This window comes from Scardinius erythrophthalmus, assembly GCF_964197995.2.
Source record: "Scardinius erythrophthalmus genome assembly, chromosome: 7".
In the NCBI taxonomy this organism is placed as follows: Eukaryota; Metazoa; Chordata; class Actinopteri; order Cypriniformes; family Leuciscidae; genus Scardinius; species Scardinius erythrophthalmus.
In genome coordinates, this window is record NC_138227.1 from 34,894,878 (window position 1) to 34,905,910 (window position 11,033).

Below are 11,033 nucleotides of genomic sequence, written 5' to 3' on the forward strand. Positions count from 1 at the left end.
GGCTCAGGGCCCGCTACGCTCCCTAAGGGCAGCTCATGTCCCCGGTCGTCTGAACGACGGCCCGGACAGACTGTCCAGGGACAACGTTCCCCCAGGGGAATGGTCTCTACACCGCCAGACGGTCCAAACGCTTTGGCGTCGTTTCGGCGAAGCGCAGATCGACCTCTTCGCTGCGAGCGAGAACGCTCAGTGCCAGAGGTTTTTCTCAAAACACGAGGACGCGCTGGCCCTTACCTGGCCCAGCGTTCCGCTGTATGCGTTCCCCCCGATCTCGATGCTGCCTCAAGTGCTAGCGAGGATCAGGGAGGCGGACTGCGCAGTGCTCCTCATAGCTCCGCGCTGGGAAAACCAACCGTGGTTCCCCGAGCTAATGAGACTGGCAGACACAGCCCCATGGCCGATTCCGGTGAGGAGAGATCTTCTCTCTCAAGCCCGAGGATCGATTCTGCATCCCCATCCAGAGCACTGGTCTCTGCATGCGTGGGAAATCAACGGATATTCGTTGATCTGCCAGAAGGGGTAATTAACACGATCACGCAGTCCAGAGCCCCCTCGACGAGGCGGCTCTATGCGTCTAAATGGTCGGTGTTTAGCAAATGGTGTGTGGAAAAGGGTTCTAATGCTCAGTCCTGTGGAGTCCCACAGGTATTAAACTCTCTCCAAGAGATGTTGGACGCGGGCAGGTCCCCCTCCACGCTCAAGGTTTACGTCGCGGCCATAGCAGTGTTCGCCGATTCGGCGCGCGGCCGCTCACTGGGCAGGAACGAACTCATTACCCGCTTTTTGCGCGGGGCCAGGAGGATGAACCCTCCTCGGCCCCCGTCAGTCCCTATTTGGGACCTGTATCTGGTCCTAGAGTCCCTAAAAGTGCATCCCTTCGAGCCTTTGGACTCTGTGGAGTTGAAATACTTGACGCTTAAAAACGTTTTTCTGCTAGCTCTGGCTTCAGTCAAACGAGTGGGTGATTTGCATGCGCTGTCCGTCAGCGCGTCGTGCCTCGAGTTTGGACCTAACGACTCGTTAGCCATTCTCAAACCGAAGCACGGCTATGTCCCCAAAGTGTTAGGTACTCCCTTTAGGGCTCAAGTCATTACCCTATCGGCCCTGCCGTCATCCGGCAGTGAGGAGGGTGTTAACCGCCTTTGCCCGGTCAGGGCGTTAAGGTGTTATGTCACGTGCTCTGCAGCCTTCAGGCTCTCAGAGCAGCTTTTCGTTTCGTTTGGAGGGCGCGCTAGGGGTCGCGCCGCCTCAAAACAGACGCTATCCAGATGGATAGTGGATGCTATTGCAGCAGCATATGCGTCAAAAGACCTGCAATGTCCGTTGGGCATACAGGCTCATTCCACCAGAGGCATGGCCTCATCGTGGGCATGGTCCAGCGGGATTTCCATTCATGACATTTGTATGGCGGCGGGCTGGGCGTCCCCCTCTACATTTGTTAGGTTTTATAACCTGGAAGTTCCCGCCCTGCAGGCTAAACTTCTGTCAGTCTAGTCGTGTTCATGTCCTGCTCATGTGCGCAGGCTGTACTATCGATTAGCTTGTCTGTTGAGCTGCACGCTCAGGGTATCAGTATGCATAGACCGGCCGTGCCGTTCTTGTGTTCCCTGGGTGTGCTTATGAACATGTGTTGGCCCGCACCGCTGGCAACCTGTCATTTCACCTCTATGCTTTTCATAAAGTGTCATATGTGATTGTTAGGCGCGCACGGCGTGGACAAGGGGTTCCCGCAGCGTAAGCAAGCTTACGCAATACAAGAGAACCTCTCGTAAGAGAACGATACTTGGTTACTCACGTAACCTCGGTTCTCTCTAGAGAGGGAACGAGTATTGCGTTCCCTGCCGTGCTTAAAGCCTATAGCTCGTGTCGCTTCATTCGACAGAAAACAGAGAATATAGCCTACGAGCCTTCCTTATATACGCTCTGACGCCGCCCAATCTGGCGGGCTGTGACGCGCGAGGGCGCGACGTCACGCCAGGCTCGCTGGTAGGCTTAAGCAGTTGCCGCGCGGCAGCCAATGAGCGTGCAGTATGCCGCTCTAGCTCAGCTGCCCGCAGCTGCACTGCGTTGACAAAATATGAAATTAAGGATAATTTTTGGCTTCAGTATCTCGAGAAAAGAAGACTTTTCCCGCAGCGTAAGCAAGCTTACGCAATACTCGTTCCCTCTCTAGAGAGAACCGAGGTTACGTGAGTAACCAAGTATCGTTTTCTGTGAAAAAAATGGAAGATAGCTTCACTGATCAGCTTTGAATTAATACTCAGCATTTCATGCATGCAAAATACTCTTATTTAATTTTTATTTTTTTTTACTTTTTAAAAACACCCTTGAAGGTACAGCATGTTTCCACTACATGCTGTCATTTCCACCACAGAGGGCAGTGTGGTGGAAATGACTGTGGTGGAAATTACATTTCTGTAGTTTTTTGTGAAAAAAATGGAAGATAGCTTCACTGATTAGCTTTGAATTAATACTTAGCATTTCATGTACGTAAAATACTCTTATTTAACTTAAGTTTTTTTACTTTTTAAAAACACCCTTGAAGGTACAGCATGTTTGGAAATGACGTAGAATAAATATATTAACTGATCAAGCAATATTTACTTTGATTTTTCTTTTGTTCTTGATGAAAATTTAAAAGTGCCTCCATGTCCAACATGTACTCTGATGTCTCTGAACATTTCCATAGAAACCACCTAAACAATCTTTCACATAAACTTTTTAAAGGGACATTACAGTGTTGTGGTGGAAATGACACCAATACTGTGCGACAGCTATATTTTGTATAAAAAGTAATATTGATGGTGGTCTGTCTCACATTAAATACTATAATGTATTTTGATTATTTTACTAGTGCTTAATTTAGGTATATTAATAGTTACCAGATCTAGTTAGTAGTTACTAATATAGTTACTAGAAGTCATTCTTTTAAACTGTATTTTCATTGTTGAAGTTAAAAAGTCTGGGTGTGCGACAAGGATGAAACAGTGATTATGACACCTATAAGGAGGTTGAAAAGTATGAAAAAAATCATAATAGAAAGGTAGTAAAAAGTTTTTAAGGAGGTTTTATTGTTAGTTTGAAAAAGAAAGAGGATTTTGTCCAAAATTGTATGTAATTTTTAAAAATATGACCAAAGTACATAAAAGTGTCCATAGTCTAAGAATCACCCATATATATTCACTCTGTCAACTCACCTAACTTCCTTGACAGTTTTAAAGGAGTCATAACCTAGTATTACCTTGGATACCTACTGCTGTATTATAGTCTTTCAGGCCCTTCTAAAAAAGAAAAGTGGAAAAAAAATAAACACAGAGCTCCTCAGACCCTTATTTCTGAAGGCATTATTGTCTCGCGAGATCTGATGCGATATTTTGGCTGTCGTGGACGGTCATTATAATAATGCAAATGAGGGGCGCGTTGATTGGTTGCAGGAAGAAGGGGGGTTGACGCCGCAGGTAACGCTTTAGCATATCATTCCAAAATGACATCATGGCGCAAGTTATGAATGAACCCAACCTGGCCGCGACCGGCTTCCCGGCCAGTGTATAAGTGTATTTGGGCGAACGTGAACTGAACGTATCGCATTACTGCCTGATGAACGTTACTGTGAACTCGATCATTCTGGTATCTGTGAACGCCACGCTCTCTCAGTTTAACTTCGTTCAGTAGGATGCCAGATTTCTATAAAGCCTTCCAAGCGAAAACCCACCTAAAACACACCGTAAACCAGCCTTAATATGTAGCGGAAAAACACCCAATCTGGCAACACCAGCCACCAGACTCTCTTGTTCGATCTCGTTCATCAAAATGAACAAATCTTTTTTCGAGTCATTTCGTTCATTTAAGTGGCTTTAAATGTTACTATTAACTGGCAAACTCCCCGAACACATCCACCTACGCAATCTTGATCATATTCTGAATTAAGAAATCATTATAATGCAGTCAAAAATCGTTTACAGGGAACATAAATAATTACTTCACCTCGAGTCTTTCGTTTATTTCTCTAGTGACAGACGCAATAGCATACAATAGCCGCATTAGCAGTTAGCTGCTGTTTGTTACACACAGTACAGCAATAAAAACAGTCTTACCGTTTCAATTGCAGGCAAGTCTGTGATTGTTGGAATGGCGCTTTTCCCGAGCTTCGATGACAACTTCGCCTGATATTGCCCCAAATTTGTGAAGGATTCCGGCGTACAATGTTTAGCACAGCACAGACACAACGTTAAGCCAGTGGGAAGGGTTGAAGGAACCGCGTCATTAAAAATGAATTTAATCCACTGGTCCCTGATAGCTAGGTCCGTTCATGGTAGAGAAAACACATTTACATGTTGATTCTGGCAGTCAACAACAGAGCAACTCACATGTGCACTACGTTTCTGCATCTTTCTCGACTGAACTGAATATGAGGGGGAGAGGGGAAGGGCGGGCTTCCTGCAGCGGTGTCCATATATGGTATATCCTGCCCCGTCTTGACGTAAAGGCGGGGCAGAAATCAAAATCTCGTTTTTTAGTGCGCGTGCACGTGGGCTATTTTACAAACCCTGAGGTAAACAAACGCTTCACTTTTAAATATCGGCTTCCCGGCCAGTGTATAATCATTATGCAATCATAACATACATTGATTCTCGTGGAAAAGTGAAAATTGCAGGTTATGACTCCTTTAAGCATTTGGCCTCGCCCTACCTTCCTATCATTTCCGAGATGAGCTCTCCCGTCCAATGAAGAATCTTTCGTCCTTCAGGAATCTTTGCCGCAATCCTCTGGTGGTGTTATCTCGCGGGCGTCAGGCCAAACAAACGGGTCCTCACCACCATGGGCGAAACATCCGCGATCTCCTTCCGCGCATTGCTCTAAAACGGACCATTCAATAATTCCTGCAATAGAGAAATTGACTATAAGGCCCGCCGAGCACCACGCTCGCGTCTCGGGCATTGCCGCCCTCTTCACACGAACAAACGGGTCTTCCTCCAAGACCAGGCCGCCGCGGCAGGCCCTCAGTAAGCCGCGCCGCAGATTCAGTCCCGGCCGGCCAGCTCACACTCTAGACCCGCTGGCTCGACTCCGTGAGTGCTCAGCTCAAAACCTTCTCATTTTTGTCCCTGGTTAAATTTTGCATCGCTTCAGACAGTCGACAGTCTCAAGCACAGTTATGCCATCTGGATATTAATTTTGATCGGGGGAAAACACGTTTTAAACGGTTTCTATTCAAATTATTTGACGTCATTAACGCGCTGCTTCTTTGTGGCTTAAAGGGGAAATGAAGCAGTCAATCAAGTTTACATGATTTACAAGATGGATTTCCACTTTAATCAACAATTATATAAGAAACATAACAAATGTAAACATACAAAAGAAAAAAAAGAAAAACCGTTATATCTTTTGCTGCCAGGGCGCTGCCATTGTGTTCAGTATTCTAAAGTGTGACGTCACGGGGTTGGTTGGCTTTAATAAACCTGACTGAATGTATTAATATCACGACGTCAAACTGTCTACACCACGGAGTTTTGACCGCGAACAACTAATGAAGTCTAACATATGTTATATACAGCAGATGGACTCTGACACGGTGGGCATCGCATTACAACAGCCACACGCGTTGCAACTTACCAACCCGCTCTTCGCCCAAAACCACCACCGGCTGTTCGACATAACAACGTAACTTACACTGTAAAATGTAATTAGTTGACCTTACTTAAAAAAAGTATGCAAACTCGTTGCCTCAAAAAAATTAAGCAAAGTAAGCTTAAGATTAGTGAGTTAGAAAAGCTTGTTTATTTTAAGTGTGCAGTACTAAATCAAGTAGTACCACTAGCACGTTTTTTATGTTCATGTAACTTAATAGCCATAATTAGTGTTAACTTAGTTTTTTCATTTTGTGTGGATTGCTTTATATAAATTTAACCCCACTTAGAATTACTAAATACCTATAACTTAACACTTTTAGTTCTGCTCACCCATTTTTCAAGTTCACTTAAATTAAAGAAACCAATTTCTGAGTTTGGTTTACTTTATTAATTATAGCAGCACTGTCCTTGTACAGCATAATATTTAGAATTTCTTAAAAGTTTCCATTATACAAATTTTATTTTATTTTTTATTTTTTTTAATCTTTTTTTTAGTTTTTAGACACATTGACATCAAGAATCAGCCTGTGAATCTCAACAATGGTGACAATTATAAAGCATGTTGCAGTGCATTCTGGGTGCAACCAATCAAAACTCATTCATGGCTCCCATCATGCATTGCTGCATGAATAAATAATGAGCTTATGATCAGGGGTGATCTGTTTGTCACCATTGATGAGATTCATACGCTAATTCTTGATGTCTGTGTGTGCCTACAAAAAAAGTTTTTTTTTTTTTTTTTTGGATTTCATTAAAATGGATAAAAATAATATGCTGTACCAGGACAGTGCTGCTATAATTAATAAAGTAAACCTAACTCAGAAATTGGGCTCTATATGAGTTCAGTGAATCAGGTCAAATGATTGTGAAATAACGATTAAGTTTAAACACAACCATCACCATCAGATCACCTTTTCTATTTGTTCATCTGGCTGATATAACTCAGATACAGCAGCTAAACAAAATGTTAAATTAATGGTATAAGGGTCAAGAGCCCAACTAAAACAAACACTAATCACCACAATGGTGGCTTAAAATTACGGTTTTCACCTTCAGCCAATAGTAGCTATTGAAGGGCGAGTCTTGGCGTGGCCATATATCGCCGTCTAGCGTAGAGAGGACTGATCTGCGCATGCTCACAGGTCCTAAACGTACTTTTTCTAAATGAATCCAGCTCAAGTAGACTGAGCTGGTAAGATTTTTCAACCTCAAAGTACAAGTAACTTACTAAAAGTGAGTGTTAATAGCAGGTTGAAAAAAAATGATTAAGGTCAATTCACTATTTTTAATTAAATACGATGTTTGCATTTACAGTGTACCACTGCTCGGTTCCCACGCCGTATCGGCTCAAATGCATATATTAATACATGCTAACTTACATGGTGTTGTTGACAAGAGACATGAATATGATGGCAGACATCGCGAACAATGTTTCCATGTGCAGTTTGTTAACATAACGTTAACGTTAGACGTCGTCTTTTTGTCTGGTACTAATAAACTCCACTAAAGTTAGCTAAACACTAAGTTAGTGTTAGCTAGTTCATGCTTACAGCTGTTAGCTAATAATGACTGTACCTAACGTTAGTTGTTCGCGGTCAAAACTCCGTGGTGTAGACAGTTTGACGTCGTGATATTAATACATTCAGCCAGGTTTATTAAAGCCAACCAACCCTGTGACGTCACACTTTAGAATACTGCACACAATGGCAGCGCCCTGGCAGCAAAAGATATAACGGTTTTTCTTTTTTTTCTTTTATATGTTTACATTTGTCATGTTTCTTATATAATTGTTGATTAAAGTGGAAATCCATCTTGTAAATCATGTAAACTTGATTGACTGCTTCATTTCCCCTTTAAACTCTCACGTACAAACAAACAGTAGCTCGCACATTAGATTGCAATCACACAGAATCATTAAGAACCTATCGTTAACGTTGTCTTGCAGTTTATCTACAAAATCGCTTCGAAACTTCGTTATAGCACAGCTGTATTTTTATTTTAAAGTAATTTAAAACCACAGCTTCACCATTGAAAAAATCTGATTCAGAACGAAAAAAATCGGCAGGTAATGTGACCCATAGAAAGGAAGAGAATTTTTTAGATAAAATACACACAAGCAGTGTGTTTCCACGGCAAAGTTTGAAGTCCTAGTGATTTTAAAACACAATTGGATAAATTCAGGGCCGGCGATTGCTATAGGCGAACTAGGTGGTTGCCTAGGGCGACAAATGTGTTGGGGGCGCGGACGCACTCTAGTGTCGCCCTATCTACTTCCCATATTAATCATAAAATTAGAACGAAACGCGAAATAAAACATGTTTATTAAACATGATCAAAGGGCAAAGGGCGCCCCCTCAACCACACGTTTAATTACTTGTCAACCTGATTATTAGATTGAATTTATGATTTTTGTCGACCATTTCTGGATTGGCGGGGGGCGGGAGGGTTGCGTTACGTTACGTTACATTAGGGAAGTGCTCAGCTGCTGGCGCGTTGATCGAAAATGAAGCGGTCTAAACCTCTGGTGCACAGGGACGAAAACGGAGAAAGGAAGAAGATAAAAAATAAAGCTCAGTATAGAGTAAGTCTTCTCATCTTAGCTATTAAGGTGTCCAATGAAATAAATTTACTTAGTATTGTAGCCTACATCACCTAATATTGGACGTTTCATTGCTGTCACTAAGCTATAGTTTGCTAGCTATAGTTACCCAGATAGCAAACTGACTCCAGACCAGATCCGCCGCGGAGGTACCACAAGCTCCGGAACGGATCCGCAAAACGGGTCCGGAATGGAGTCCACTTGCACAGCGCAACGGATCCGGAACAGATAAGGATTGCGGATCCAGACCAGATCCGCGGCAGACCCTAACCGTATCCGCTGATAAAGCAGCTTATCCGCCGCGGATCCGATCTGGACCCGTTTATGAAGCAGCTTATCCGCCGCGGATCCGATCTGGACCCGTTTATGAAGCAGCGTATTCGCCGCGGATCCGATCTGGACCCGTTCATTTCGGTCAGGAAACCTTTCACATCCCAATTATCTGGCCAAAACTATAGCTACAGATATTTAAAATCTAATGGTGGACAAACATTAGATAGACTGGATTGCTCTATAAAAGCTTGAATAGTTATTAATGTATCTGCCTTTATTAATATGAATAAAACATGAAATCATTAAACATTAATCATTTTAGCCAGTAACAATAAAAATAGGCTATTACAGACTATAAATGTGTAGGCTATACATTGAATAGACATTAGAGAAAAAAAAAATCAACCATGAATTGTACCAAGAACATAATTTTATTTAGTTAAAAGATTACACTACTGTTTGGGTCACTACTGTTTGGGTCACTACTGTTGGGTCACTACTGTTGGGTCACTACTGTTTGGGTCACTACTGTTGGGTCACTACTGTTGGGTCACTACTGTTGGGTCACGGTTTTCCTGACAGGAGGGACGGCTCCTTGAGCTTCCCCTATCTGATGCCAAGTTGAACCACCGGATTACATGTTTAGTAATTTCGTCATTGGTGGCGGCACGGGAGACATGGCTCTTTCTCACAGCACCTGTAATACACAAGCATTTCATTAAATGTCATGAAATCACATTGAAGCTGGTTGTTGTTTTTTAGAGGATAGACATAATCCATTTTTTTAACTTAAAATAATATTTCCAAAATCATAACCACGCTGTGCAAGATTGCCAAACCGGGTCGCGTTTCTGTAGTTCTAATAGGACAAAAGAAAACTACAAATTTGACTTGCTTTACGTCAAGCGTTACAATAGTCATTATTTTGTTTTTCTTTGTTTCTGATGTCGCAATACATCATACTTTCATAAAATCATTCCATCATACTCTACCCTGTCTGTGGACATCGTTCATTCCAAAGCCGGTGCTGGATAAACAGCGTGCATGCGTGCGACGGTAAGATACGGTGGGCTAAATTATTTACGACAGCGGTAATGGACAATTCCACTTCCAACCTGTAGGGCGACCGCAGAGGAAAAGTTCCTTGGTGTTGCTTTAAAACAAAAGTGTACAATCTGACATTTTTAGGTACACTGTAACTTATGGTGCAGTAGCGGTTAATGAACCGTATGGATCTTTTGCGGTAGAACATTACGATACTTCACAACGGTTGGCATCCTGCGCTGTCTAAAATAGTCAGAATATAAACTTTTATTATAGGTGTATTGTAGTAATAGTAATAATAATAATAATAATAATAATGTGTTACATTTATATAGCGCTTTTCTATGTACTCAAAGTGCTTTCACATATGGAAGAGGGAAACTCCTCAACCACCACCAATGTGCAGCATCCACTTGGATGATGCGACGGCAGCCATATTGCGCCAGAACGCCCACCACACACCAGCTTACTGGTGGAGAGGAGATTAATTCATTTTTTAAATTTGAAACAAAAACGTGACAGTGTACCTTCAAGGGATAAGTTTGACCTTTTTTAGCCAGACAATACTTTATACATTTACTTACACAGGAGTAACTTCTTTGACTCCATCTGGTTGAATGATTTTTTCCCATTCATGCCCTTCCAGTTGATCCTCCTCCCAACATCGTCATGGAACATGTGGGAAAGGATGTTCCATGTGACACGTTTTGTGTCATGGCCCCCAATAGTTGCCAGGGAGGAAACACTTGTATATTGTTAGTCTAACTGATTTTATTGTTCTCATTTGTAAGTCGCTTTGAATAAAAGCGTATGCTATATGAATAAATGTAATTAATATAAAAGTCATTAGGTGTCCTTCCGCTGTTTATGAGAAGTCATAAAGTCGTAATTACATGACTCTGCAGAGCTGTCTGCTCTAACGTTAGCTACTGAACTCAAGCGAAATGTCATCCGCTCCCTCGAGCAACTAACAGTGACAAGACGTCGTCACTCGCGAAGTTATGGCAACCAAATAACAACAATATAGTGTATATAATATATTATAATATATATAATATATTTGCCTATAGGGAAAGTGACAAACAGCAACGAAAGCCGTGACATGAAATTCGCACTCACACAGTCCCGTGAAATATATGACTAACAAGTTAACGTACAGCTTATTGGAAAATACATAGCAGTGTGGACACTGAATTTGATTAATTTAACTTAACGTTAATGTTACTGTTTATTAGACCCCAGACGACACAAGAAATGTTTATGTTCGAGGTATGTTCAAAAACTCAATCTTGCCTAGGGCAACCAAAGGGCTAGAGCCGGCCCTGGATATATTCAAGGCGCAAAATTCTATGAAAGCTCTTTGTCTTTTACCATAAGTGAGTCTATTTTGAACTTGACTAAATAAATTAACCAGCAACAGATAAAGGAACAAACGATCATCTAAATCAGATTGTACTTTGCTGTTTGATTATCAAACAACAACTACA